Raw genomic sequence first — 13,646 nt, 5'->3', positions numbered from 1 at the left:
AAAGACTGTTGCTTAAACGATGGATTTCATGTCGTTCATTCACCTGCTTGATTTACTGCCTTCACACTTGGTTTTTAGGAGCAACACATGAGCATTATTGTTCTAAAACCAAATGATGCATAACTATGCAATGAAAAAAATAAATGTCTTCAGTGAAGCTTTGACTAGAGTGGACCAAAAATCTTCTTACTACAAGAATAAAATTTTTTTACCTGAAGGGTATGCATTACACTGAAGGAAAATTACCAGAAACTGTTCATTTCTTTTAGCCTTCAAGGTTCAATAATATACACTAGGCAATTTTTCCATAATATTATGTACTTCAATTAATTCTATCTTTTCTAGACACTTAACACCTGCCATGGCCCCAAAGCACTGTACAAATTCTTTTCCCCCTCCTACTCTCTCAGATCTTGATTAGAATCTCACCTTTCCAAAAGTTTGAATGTGTTCACATTAAGGTTCCTGTTTGACACAATATTGAGATGGGACCACATTGTGCATTTCCAATCCTGCATTCAGATACCACAGTGATGGACACAGATTCAGAACCTATCTACAATAGACCAAAAAAATAGAATAAAAGAGAGCCTAATTTTGGCACCTTTCCTGGGAACTGCACTTGGCTGCAGTAGGAAGGCTTGTGTGTTCCAATCACACTGAGACCTTGGTTGGTGGGGTTTTAACTGCTGGTAGGGTCCCACAAACCTGCCAGATCAAAAATTAGGGAGCAGATGAAAAACAGTCCACTGGACATCCAGGATGGTGTTGAGTGATAGGCTGAATCCCCACTCTGGCACCTCCAGTGCAGGAAGTAGGGGCCCCACAAGGTTTTTAAAAACTAATACTTGTCGCTCCAGGCTTGTATTAAACTCCCAAGGTTACAGCTTTTTCTGACCTTGGCTTGGTAAACGCTGCCACCACCCAAATGCAAAAAACAAAACAAAACAAAAAAAACAAACAACAAACCACACACTCAAAACAAACAAAAAAACCATGGGCCCAGGAAGGAGCACTTGGGAATTCCTCCCTGTGGGGTACCCTCAAGCCCTTTCACCCCCCTCTGGGGAAGCACTAAGGAAGAAAACAAACAAAATTAGCTGCGGCCACCAGCTAATTAAACCCCACATTTACAAACCTTTTAGGACACCAAAAATTCAATCCTGTTCTTAAAAAAAGGTAAATTTTATTAAAAACAGAAAGAAAGAAAGAAAATACATCTGGAATTTAGGCTTTTGCTAGGATTTTAAAAGAGCAATTCCAAAAATTAAGCACCCCAAATAGCCTTCTTGGGGGTCCAGCTTAAAGGTTACAAGCACACAAAAGCAGCTGGGATTAAAAGAGAGGAGATTCACAAGCCAAAATAAGAAATAAACCTGATAGTGTCTCACTAAACATTCCCTATCCAAATTATTTCTTCTAGATATGGAAGATGAATTTTTATACCTGCTTCAAGCCTTACACAGCATTTCTGCTGCCCTCTGTTCCCCTCTTTCCTGGAAGGGCACAACACAAAAAAACAAAGGGAAGTCCCCCCATTTTAAAAAGTTCTAGCTTTCCCATTGGCTCTTTTGGTCAGGTGCCCACTCCTTTTCCTTTACCTGGGGAACTCTGTTAACCCTTTACAGGCAAAACAAGCAGAGAACAGCTACCAAGAGGAACTTGATTGCTAACTGGCTGCCTGGGTGTCCATAAAAGGAAGCTTACCCCTCACCCCCCCTTCATTTATCACATAGGCCAACCACCAATCGTTCATTCACAATGATCCAGCCAACAGCTGCAGGAAATGAGATTATGGTGATCTGTCCCCATCTGAGTTCATTACACATCCCAGCCTTATTTTCTGTTGAATATGTTCACTGCATGAGGCAGGAGTTCTATAGCAAAAGCAGGAGGTGATCATCTAATTAAAATCTGCAAGGTAATGCGTATACACAGGATGGAGAGTAAAATTTGTGCATTCATGAAAGATGTAACAAGGCCAAGATTTCACCTTTTGGGATTATCTCTATTTAGGGAAATGCTTAGTGTTAGAAAAGGTTTTACATACAGTAGAATCTCAGAGTTACAAACACCGAGTTACAAACTGACCAGTCAATCACCCACCTCATTTGGAACCAGAAGTACGCAATCAGGCAGAAGCAGACACACACACACACATGTAAATACAGTATAGTACTGTGTTAAACATAAACTGCTAAAAAAATGTTTAAAAATGTTTTTTGACAAAGCAAGGAAACTGTTTCTGTGCTTGTTTCATTTAAATTAAAATGGTTAAAAGCAGCATTTTTTTCTGCATAAAGTTTCACAGCTGTGTTAAGTTGTATTAAGCTCCATTACCAAGGTGTTCGTAACTCTGAGGTTCTATTGTAAAACACTTCAACTCACAGTGTTACATGCTATTTTGCTCTTAATGTGGATGATGGCAGTTGTGTTTAAAAATGCTTTAGCTGGTCATGCTTAACCCTATAGATTGGAAAAATGTATCATGCTAAAAACCCTTAAGGATCTAGGACTAACCATGGTCAGTTAGATTAATAGATTCCAAAGCCAGAAGGGAACAGTTTCAATCGTTAATTACTCTTGCTGTTAAAAATGTATGGCTTATTTCCAGTCTGAATTTGCCTAGCTTCAACTTCCAGCTGTTGGATCATGTTATACTTTTCTCTCTTTCATTGTCCTTGTCCATACAAAGTAGTTTTTAATATTACAGGAGAGCATGCATTAACTAATACGATACATACCTCTACTGGGGTGGTGAATCTCACTGCCCAGTGTGCTCTGGGGCTGGGTAGGTATCTCTAAAAGCATACTGTAATGACAAAGGGGTTGCACATGTGTAACTGAGGGCAGAATTTAACCTGCAGAATGTGTGTTGTTGGTGATAAGTGAGGAAAAACAAGAAACCAGCTTGACTTTTAGATTAGGCTGAATTTGCAAGGCTGGAGGTTAGAAAAACATCTTTTTACTTGTAAGTTGAATTGTTTGGATATAGAATTCCATTGAGGCATGAAACCCCATGATGCCATTTTTACAATCACTCTGAAATACAACCAAAGGATGTAACTGTGGGGAAATATTTCATATTTATTATCTCCTCAGAACACAACCATAATTTAAAACTCTATTTATTATATCTAAGCATGGATATAAACTGATATTCTGGAGTGATAAAATATGATAGTAATTTCAGAGTCAACATTACTTAATAAAGGGGCAGTTTGCAGACAAAATAATATGCAAAGAAATGAAGAGATCCCATGAAGCCAAGAAACACAATAAACTTTCAATTTACCATTATAAAAATTGGCAATGTTTACAAACAGAAAGCTTTTCTTTTTTCTCTCCCAAAACAAAATATAATATAAGCCAACTGGATGAGCAAAAATCACATAAGTATCTGCTAGGAACCTCTAGTATAATGCCTTATTCTTCCCTACAGGACTGTATAGCCTCTTCAGAGGAGGAATGGGCTCTGAACTTTCTCATATGTAACACCAAAGTTTCACACATGTATTAAATCATTCCTCCTTTTAAAGACGTATTTTCACTTTCAAGCATTTTCCTCCCTTCCCCATCTATAAAAGAGAATTCTATTGCTCACCCAGGCTTATATCTCCGAGAGTTTGTGGACTGATGAAAATACTTGTCTTACTTGGATCACAGAGTTTTTGAGCAATGTACATTGTTAAAACTGGCTATTAAAGCATTGTAAAAAGTAGCAGTGCTCAAGACATTGGCCTATTCCTCATAAATACCTCACAGCCAGCACACAGATTCTGAAGCGTTTTATTAGGGTTTCTGACTCAAACAATGGTGGGTAAATTAAGCCTTCTTAAAAGAACTGTTTATAATAAATTTGTGTGTAGGAACACTTTACTGTTTAGTTTCAGAGAGCTTAATGCCACTTTTTCTATTTACAATCAGAAATGTTCCTTTGACTTTATGCTGACACTTGGATGGAATCTCTTGCTAAGTACATAATTAAAATTTGAAATACTTATTGCTGTAGATTTATCATCTTTTATAATCTGTGCTCCTGTGGTAGGTGGATTATCCCTGCATTTGGGTGCCAGAAAGTCTCTTTGACGTTGTATCCAACTTAGGGTGACCAGATAGCAAGTGTAAAAAATCGGGATGGGGGTGGGGGGTAATAGGTGCCTATATAAGAAAAAGCCCCCCAGATCGGGACTGTCCCTATAAAATCGGGACATCTGGTCACCCTAATCCAACTACATTGATGTGAGTAGTACTTAGCTATGTGATAGTTCAATTAGGCCAACATGACTACTCACAGAAGTAAGGATTTCTCATGTAAGGGTAGCAGGATCTGTCTGTTACTGCTTTGATGGAAAAAGAAGGTGAGCCAGATGATGAGCGAAATGCTATTGGAAACCACAGACTTGCCAAGTAGTTAAGCTTTACAAAACAGTTGTTTCCCCTTCTGTGGACAGTCATATACAAATGAGGCCATGGCTTCTAGTAGGGGTTCATAAGTGACACCACTGGTTTTAGAGGTAGACCTGAGTTGTGATGTTCAGAGGCACATCTAAATCTCACTTGGATCTGAAGTTTCTCTAAGCTGGGGGGTGGAGTAGGGGGTTAGATAAGGTGTTCCACTTTAGCCCCATCATTTCTTGTATGAAAATATTTTGTTAATGAGTTATTTATTTCTCCCTGATGTGGTAGATGCAGTGATTTGGTGTCGCTGGATATAACGTATGGTAAAGAGAGACAGCTTTCTTTCATTTCTTTCTGTGCAATCAGAATAGATATAGATGGCTCATTAAACACTTCCTAGTTTACTCCCATTTTAAAATAAAATTACAATTGGGATGTAATGTGGCCACGAACAAAGTTCTGTTGAAAGCTTCTGCCACACAAATATCAGGAGAAAGATCTGAAATACTAGGGAAAGTCCAATAAGCCAGTGGTTCTGAACCAAGGGTCAGGGGCCCCCTGGGGGGCCATGAGCAGGTTTCTGGGGGTTCTCCAAGCAGGGCTAGCGTTAGACTCACTGGGGCCCAGGGCAGAAAGCCGAAGCCACCCCCGGCATGGGACTGAAGCCCAGGGCCCTGAGCCCTGCTCCCTGGGGTTGAAGTCAAAGCCTGAGCAACCTAGCTACCCGCTAATGCTGGCCCTGGCTTTTATATGCAGAAAACCAGTTGCTGTGGCACAGGTGGGCCATGGAGTTTTTATATCCTGTTGGGGGGGCCTCAGAAAGAAAAAGATTGAGAATCCCTGCAATAAGCAATAACCGTGTTACCGATTCACAGTGGATAGAAATAATATCTTTATTATATAGAGAGAGTACTTATGTAATTTATGCAGTCTGTTATTAATTGTCTTCCTTCGGGAGCAGACCCCGATCATGTATTATTGACTGATATGAGGAGTCACTCATATCCTTTGTCTTTTTGTAATAGCTGTAGGTCTGACAATTCACAGAAATTAAAGCCATGGTATGAAACTTTCGAAGTACAGCTGAATTGGAACAAAAAGTTGAAATTACAATATTTCCTGCTTAACGAACATTCTGAAAAAATTCATTTTGGAACTATCAAAGCAACGTTATTAAAGAGCTTCATTTCATTAAGGTTGAAGCACTTTGTTTCCACTTTATTCTTTTGCCCATTACATACACATAGTCGAAACAATGAAGTGGAAACAAAGGATGTGACATTCTATACATTGTGGGAGAGGGTGCCGTAACCCTCCTCATTTTCATATAATCGTAATCTTACATATAAAGCATGCCTTGTAGCATATCAGGGGAAAGGGTATGATCTGCTGAAAGTCATTTCTCTATTCATATATGTGTATAATTAATGCATATGAAGTTATGAGAATTGTGTAGTATGGTTGTCACTAAAACATGCTGTAAGGTGGGGGAATCAGCCAGACATTAGCTCCCCAGAGGCAACAGCATGGAAAATAACCAACACCCGGGTGGGGTGTCAAACAACCCATCAACAGCCATTGTCCAGCAAAGGAGCTACAACACAATGACTCACCTGCATGAGGCCACACCAGGGGAATTGCTCAACCTTGCTTGGAGAGACTCAGTAATGCTCACCTGACTCTGAAAGGGGGAGGGGGGCAAAGCCAAGAGGTAGGAAAGTACATGATAAAAGGAAAAGAAAATGCTCTTCCTCTCTTCCACCTGCATCTATAGATATCACCACCACCAAGCTACTCAAAGGGGAGAGCCTGACTGAAGAGTAACCAGCCAGCCTGTGGTGAGAAGTATCTAAGTTTGTACGGACATTGAAAGTGTTAAGATCAGCTTAGAATGTGCTTTGCTTTTATTTCATTTGACCAAATCTGACGTGTTATGCTTTGATTTATAATCACTTAAAATCTATCTTTATAGTTAATACATTTGTTTGTTTATGCTACCTGAAGCAGGGTGTTTGGTTTGAAGTGTGTCATAGACTCCCCTTGGGATAACAAGTGTGGTACATATCAATTTCTTTGATAAATTGACAAACTCATATAAGCTTGCAGAGGCAAGTTGGCATAACTGGACACTGCAAGATGGAGGTTCCTAGGGTTGTCTGGGACCGGAGATAAGTAGCTGGAAGCAGCTTACATGCCAGAGGCTGTCTGTGAATGGCCCAGGAGTGGGGGCTCTTACAGCAGAGCAGGGTAAGGCTGGCTCCCAGAGTCAAGGATTGGAGAGGTCTAGCAGATCACCAGTCCAGATAACACCAGAGGGGAACATCACAAAGGGGTTCAATAATTTTTCATAAAAAATTTCAACCAAATCAAAACATCTAGATTTGGTCAAATCCATGCTTTCTTATGGAAAACTGTGCAATCAGAAAAATTGCAACAGGAGGATCTTGCTGGCATAGTGGGACTATGAGTGGCCTAAAACTGCCACAGAGGCTAAACCATGCCACCTCCCCACCACCGGTTTAGGGGCGATGGCTGGGGAAAGAAGTTTGGCCATGGAAAAGGAGTGTGTCTGGAGTGTAGCTTTCAGGCGGCTCCCACATGCATGGAAACTGGACCAATGGCTCCAGGATCAGGGGAACATAAAGGTGTCTTGAAGTTACCTTTGCTACATCCCTTTTGAGTTACATTGGGTGCTCCTCTACTAGAGCCAGGGATTGAGGCCTCTGTTTATAATTAATCTTCCAAAATATTAAAGATTTATTTTCTCCGTTGTCTTCTGCATACATCACCCTTTGTGGAGACTAATTTCAGTGTGATCTGCCCAAAATTCTACATTCTTATGTGCCATTGCCTTTCAACTGCAGGTGATTTGAAACAGTAACAGAACTTTCTCCTTTTGGGGCTGTCTTTGCAAAGAAATGATCAGATTATAAAATAGTTTGGCATTTTGTTTCACTTGCTAGAAAGCATCAAACATTAAGAGATTCTGGCTATGTATCAGTGGGTACAGTTTTAATTACATAAGACTAATAAAACACCAATCTAAACTGGCAAATCATTTTCCTTCTCCAATTTTACTTTTTTAAATAAATAAATAAAAATAAATAAAACAAATAAATAAAACAAAATAGCAAGACAGTTCATATTAATCAGAAGGGTTACTCCCCAGATTTCCAGTAATTTGCATCTTTATGTTGCCCATTAGGCTTGGAGCTAGAAATTCCAAACAAAACAGGTATCATTAAATTGCAAAAAAACCTTCATTAATGCAGAGTTAAGATTGCCTGGGGATAGCTTGTGCCTTTCCATAACACCGAGGTCAGTAAAACTTAAACTTCTGAAAACCATGAAATACCAGATAAATGCTCATGCAAACTTAACTCTGCCCCCTGGGAGCTGGCAATAGCCACTGGAAATTATCTGCATGCACTCCAGCTGCATTCACTGTATTAGGTGTAACTGTATTGAGTGGTGAAGGAATAAATTGGAGCAGCTTGGAAGAGCTGGGATTAGTGTCATGAGGAGATCTGGGTCTGAGTCCCCCCGATGTGTGTTATCAAAGGAAAGAGGAGAATATGTACTTTGAGGTTTCAGTCTGCATCACAGAATTGTGCAGGTTGTGTCAGTAGCAGAGCATTGTCAATAGTGAGGTGGGATATGAGGGCAGTTTGTGGATTTCATAGATTCCAAGGCCAGAAGGGACTACTGTGATCATCTAGTCTGCCCTCCTATGTAACACAGGCCAGAGGCCTTCCCCCAAATAATTCCTAGAACTGATCTATTAGAAAAAAACACCCAATCTTGATTTAAAAATGGTCAGTGATAGAGAATCCACCATGAGCCTTGGTAAATTGTTCCAATGGTCAGTTATCCTTGATGTTAAAAAAAAAAATTATGCTTTATTTCCAGTCTGAATTTATCTAGTTTCAGCTTCCAGACACTGGATCATGCTATACCATTCTCTTATGGATTGAAGAATCCGTTATTAAATATTTGTACCCTACGCAGATACTTACAGCCTGTAATCAAGTCACCCTTTAACCTTCTTTGATAAACTAAATAGATAGACTCAAAGTTCTCAATCATTATAAGGCATGCGTTCTAATCCTTTAATCATTCTCATGGCTCTTTTCTGAACCCTCTCAAATTTATCACCATTCTTCTTCAATTGTGGTCATTAGAACTGGACACAGTATTCCAGCAGTGGTTACACCATTGCCAAATACAGAGATAAAATAACCTCTCTGTTCTTACTCAAGATTCTCCTTTTTATGCATTCTAGGTTTGCATTAGTTCTTTTCTTAATTCTAGGTTTGCATTAGCTCCACTACAACACCCAAACCTTTGTCAGTCATTGGGTCCCAGAATAGAGTCCCCCATACTGTAAGTATGCCTACAATCTTTGTTTCTTGATGAATACATTTACATTTAGTCATCTTAAATTGTATATTATTTTCTTGTACCCAGTTGCACCCATGAAATCTACATTGCTCTGAATCAGTGACCTGACATCTTCATTATGTACCATGCTCCCAATTTTTGTGTGATCTGCAAACTTTATCCATGATGATTTTATGTTTTCTTTCAGGTTATTGATTAAAGAAATAACATAGTGCCAGGAACCAACCTCTACAGGACCCCACTGGAAATATATCTGCTCAATGACAATTGCCCATTTACAGTTACATTTTGAGACAGTTTTTAATGTGTGCCATGTTAATTTTCTATCTTTCTAGTTTTTTAATCAAACTGTCATGCGGTCCCAAGATAAGTGCCTCACAGAAGTCTAAGTAGATTATGTCAACACTATTAGCTTTGTCAACCAAACTTTAGTGATGGGTAAGGGAAAGTTTAGGTGGTATCCTGTGTGCAAGTGTGAAGCAGTTGTAAAAGTGTGGCATTCTGTTGGGGGAGTAGTCTCAAGTGTTTGATTATAGGGCAAGTGCAGGTGGCATCAAAGCAGAGTGCGAGTATATATGTTATGGGTAATGTGAGGCTCTAAGGGCAGAGTTAAGGTGGTAGGTGTTTACCTTAACTCTGTATTTCCTGGTTTTCAGAAGTGTGTGAGTTTTGATGAACTTGAGATTCTGGAAGGTTACTGGGCAACTTAACTCTGCATTAATTCAGTTTTTAGCCATTTTGTTTCCTAGTTTGTTTGTTTTTAACAGAAAAATAATTTTTGGGGGTAGATTTCAGTGGTCATATAGGCAGTCATAATTCTCACTGAGGTTTGCAGTTGATATGCTACTGTGCCTAGGTAATCAAAAGAGCTAGCTTTTATACAGTGCTGTTCATCAATAGATCTCAAAGAACTTGACATCATTATCCCTGTTTTACAGATGGAAAAGTGAGGCAGAGAGAGGTGAAGTGACTTGTCCAAGGTCAGCCAGCAGGCCAGTGGCAGAGCTAGGTATAGTCTTTCAGTAAACCACATGATTGCTATGTGATTCTTCAGGGCTCCACCTCAATCCTGTACATTTTGTTATATTGGAATGGGGATAATGGTCGTGCTTTGAAATGTTTGCAGTGTAGTGGCTAACAGGGTCACTGAGAAAGATTTCATCCATGGTCTATGTCCCAAAGCCTTGACAGTTTTATTACATAGACATGGTGGGTGAAGTAATAGCCTTTATTGGACCAACTTCTGTTGGTGAAAGAGACATGCTTTTAAGCTAAACAGAGCTCTTCCTCATGTCTGGGAAAGTTACTCAGAGTATCATAGCTAAATATAAGGTGGAACAGATTGTTTAAGTATAAATAATTAACACATATTCTAAGGGACCATGAAAGGAGAAGTGGCCAGTTAACACCTCTGCAGTCATAGGACAAAAAAGAGGGTGAGTAGGTTACAGATTGTTGTAATAAACCATAAATCCAGCATCAGAGGGGTAGCCGTGTTAGTCTGGATCTGTAAAAGCAGCAAAGAGTCAGACTAACATGGCTACCCCTCTGATACTTGACACCATGCAAGGCACTGCATTTAGCCATATGGAGTGGAAATCCATCAACCTCATGAAGAAACTTGCACAAATACAGACAGATATCATCTTCCTTTCCAAATGCAAACGGATGGACATCATACCAAATGGACTAAAGGTAAAAAATCCACTGCTATCTACATACTACACAGACCACAGTGAGAGACTATGCCATACTCTATCAAAGAAACTGAGGAACCACCTGATCAGCAAACACAAGACTCTTTGCTGCTTTTACATAAATCCAGTGTCTTTATTAAGACCATGACTTTCAGTGCCTAGCAAAGTCATGAATTTAAGCTCCTAGACTCATCTTTTGAAGGTGTTGTGAAGGTTTCCTTTGAGGACAAGGAGAGAGAAGTCAGATCATGGAGTGATCGTTTTATGAAAACTGTTCATCCATGGGTAGTGTCATTTTTGTGAGGTTCATTCAAGAGTCTACAGATTAGCTGGATTCATTCACATAGCTGTTATTGGGGCATTTAGTCCACTGGATGAGGTACACCACATGTTGTGATAGGCATCTGGAGGACCCAGGAACCTTGAAAGATATGTTGTGTAGGGGGTATTGATCATCATAGCAATGGATTACCATTACCTCACCCACCTAATCTCAGGTTTATTACATGTTTGTTACAGTAACTTTAAGCATGTGAAACTGAAGTATCTTTCTCCTTCAAGTCCTGACCCCTATTCCCTGCAATGTGTATCCCTTTGCCAACATTTCCAGCTCCCCTCCCTTTCCCATCCCACTAAGCCATTAGTTGGCACTGTAGAAGCCATCTTCTTTAGGTATCTTGAACAGTGCCCAGACAGAGCTTGATAGTGAAAAAAGTTGACATATGCTTAAAACGACACATATTCCAATTCCTTACCTCTCCGAGAGAGAAATGACAAATGGAGTCTAGCAATCACTTCCTGATACCTTTAAATATTGTTCTTCTGGAGAAGATGTAATTTGTGTCATAACCTTTCATCTTTCATATAATTTTGTTCTGGCATTCTGGTTGATCTGTTTGTTCACTGCATGGGTGCTGTATGTCATGCAGTGTTCTTGTGACTGCTGTCTGATGCTTACTTTACTGCAGTCACAAGGCTTAGGGAGATAAGTACTATCTTCAGTAACCACAAAGATTATTTGGGTGCAATATGTTTTTCTTCCCTGCTAAATAGTGGATTTTGTTTTCTTTTTTTCCCTTAGAAACTGAATTTATAAATAGTCTGATGCCTGCATTGATTTTTGTTGGTCATGATAGGATGATTTATATATAAATAAACTTTTTTCGGTTTGGGGCAACACATTTAGTTTGTACTGAACAAGCAGATAGTCTTTGGTTATTAAACTTGCCTGGGAAGGAATTAAACTCCTGTCATGGCTTCGATGTCACAGACAATTAATTTTTGCTGCTGATTTAGTTTTGCCACTGAGCTTATTTCCAAATGAAAAACTGGCAGACTACAGACACTCAGGGCTCTTGTCTTCCAAATCCCTTAGAAATGAGATGAGTGTATTTAAAGGGTGGGAGGCGCTGGGAGGGAGGGGAGGTGCTGATCAGTGGGGCTGCTGGTGGGTGGGAGGTGCTGGGGGGTGGAGCTAATGTGGGGGGGTTCCGGTGGGTACTCAGCACCCACCATTTTTTCCATGGGTGCTCCTGGAGCACCCCTGGAGTCAGCGCCTACGGTGTCAGCTCCTGGTGGGCAGCAGATGGGGTGGGCTGCCCAGGCTTCTTGCTCCAGCTCCTGGCTGGGAGCCGGGGGAGAGGGAAGCCACACTGGCTTCTTGTCCCGGAGGCTCCAAGCTGGGAGCAGGGGAGGGGGAAGCTGTCCTGGCTTCTTATCCAGGCTCCCAGGGGAGCGGTGGAGGATGAAGCTAAGCCTTGTTCCTGCTTTGATTATCTCTTGTCTTGATACTGCCTCCTCCTCTTCCTTTTCTGGCAGCCCTCTTGTGTCCATTCTCTCCAAAATGCTTCAGCTAATAACATTTTCCACTACTGCTGTTCCAGTCTATGTCACCCCCAACTTTTAAAATTATTTCCCCCAGCTCTTTCTACATCACTGTCATCTTGAAGCACAGGAGATTTCCATGCATCTCTGTTTCTCATTAGCCTCAATGGAATGGCATTTTGAGATCAGAATTTACCTAATAGAGTTGGTCAAAAATTTCGGACAGAACAATTTTCTGTTGGAAAATGCTGATTTGACTAAATCAAAACACTTTGTGGGAATGTATCTATTGTAAGAAATTGGACATGAAATTATAATAAAGTTGAAATGTTTTTACTTTTATAATAATTTATTTTTAATATATAATGTAATATATAAATAAATTTACAATTAGGACTATATTGTAACAAAAAGTTTAAAAAATCAACTAAACATTTTAATATGCTTGTTTTGATGTTTCCAAATAAAATATCTGGCAAATTTTGTTTCATGGGAAATTTGATATTTTGACCTTGTTCCAATTTAGGATGAAAGGGAATTTCAAAATGTCAATTTCCCGGAGATCGGAAATTCAGCCTCCAGACCAGTTCTACCTGGACAATAACACGTTTGTAGTTTTAATCTTCCTTTTGATCTCTGATGGAAAGTTTTATGTAATTTTCATGATGCAGATCATGTTATAGTTGGTAATGATAGCTTATTAACTCCACAGGTGTAGGATGCTTAGAATTTGAGCAAGATATATCAAGTTTCTGTGTGCATTCTTTTATTTGATGCAGTTTCTAGTTCTAGCTTCATTAGATACAAGTTATTCCATTCCCTTACAGGTCTCCATCTTCGTCACTGCCCCTGCTGGGTTCAGACTAATTATCAGAGGCATAATGCTGTATTTTATTATCTTCAAATGGCAGACAGAAATGGGATTGATGTGATGTATGACTATTTTCTTCCAAAGTGAATACTTTTTTGCAAATCTCTGGTATGATAAATTGTGCAAAAAATTGTTGTTTTCCAAATAGGAGTGCATTGTTAAAACAGCATTTATCTACTTGACACATTGCATTTTTATCAATCCTTAACTGTCACAACATTTTGTAATGAAGGCATTCTCTGGTCACTATGTGTTGATTAAACACAATATGGTGCTCAACATTTTTTATTATAGATAAGGAAAATGTCTCCTCTCTAGCATATATATGAATTGGATGCAGTATAATGTTAGATTAATACATCACATTTCAGATTAGCTATAAAAATTTCACTGGCTATTGCAAACTAAGTGATTTTTTCATCTGTACAATTTTGGTAGTATAAAGGTAATGT

General features: G+C 39.5%; 2 long non-coding RNA genes across 4 annotated transcripts in view; one reads left to right on the top strand and one right to left on the bottom strand.

The window, feature by feature from the left end:
* Positions 1 to 2,768, bottom strand: part of LOC120399310 — a 20,958-nt gene extending 18,190 nt beyond the window's left edge. The window contains exons 1-2 of one of the 2 annotated variants that reach the window (XR_005595083.1): positions 2,745 to 2,768; positions 430 to 556 (exon numbers count right to left, since the gene is read on the bottom strand). This is a non-coding gene — a long non-coding RNA (uncharacterized LOC120399310). Of the gene's footprint in view, positions 1 to 429; positions 557 to 1,446; positions 1,551 to 2,744 lie in introns of those variants that run through there. The other variant, XR_005595082.1, reaches the window with a different exon arrangement.
* LOC120399309 lies at positions 1,873 to 13,646 on the top strand. Of its 2 annotated transcripts, XR_005595080.1 has the most exons (5): positions 1,873 to 1,921; positions 6,176 to 6,239; positions 8,713 to 8,784; positions 12,850 to 12,930; positions 13,151 to 13,646. It is a non-coding gene; the product is annotated as an uncharacterized LOC120399309 (long non-coding RNA). The 2 variants fall into 2 exon arrangements; XR_005595081.1 differs by lacking the exons at positions 1,873 to 1,921; positions 6,176 to 6,239; positions 8,713 to 8,784 and adding an exon at positions 9,763 to 9,811.

Source organism: Mauremys reevesii, linkage group 2 (genome assembly GCF_016161935.1).
Source record: "Mauremys reevesii isolate NIE-2019 linkage group 2, ASM1616193v1, whole genome shotgun sequence".
Taxonomy (NCBI): Eukaryota; Metazoa; Chordata; order Testudines; family Geoemydidae; genus Mauremys; species Mauremys reevesii.
Note: the sequence above shows the minus strand (reverse complement) of the source record. Positions and strands in the feature narration are given on the sequence as shown.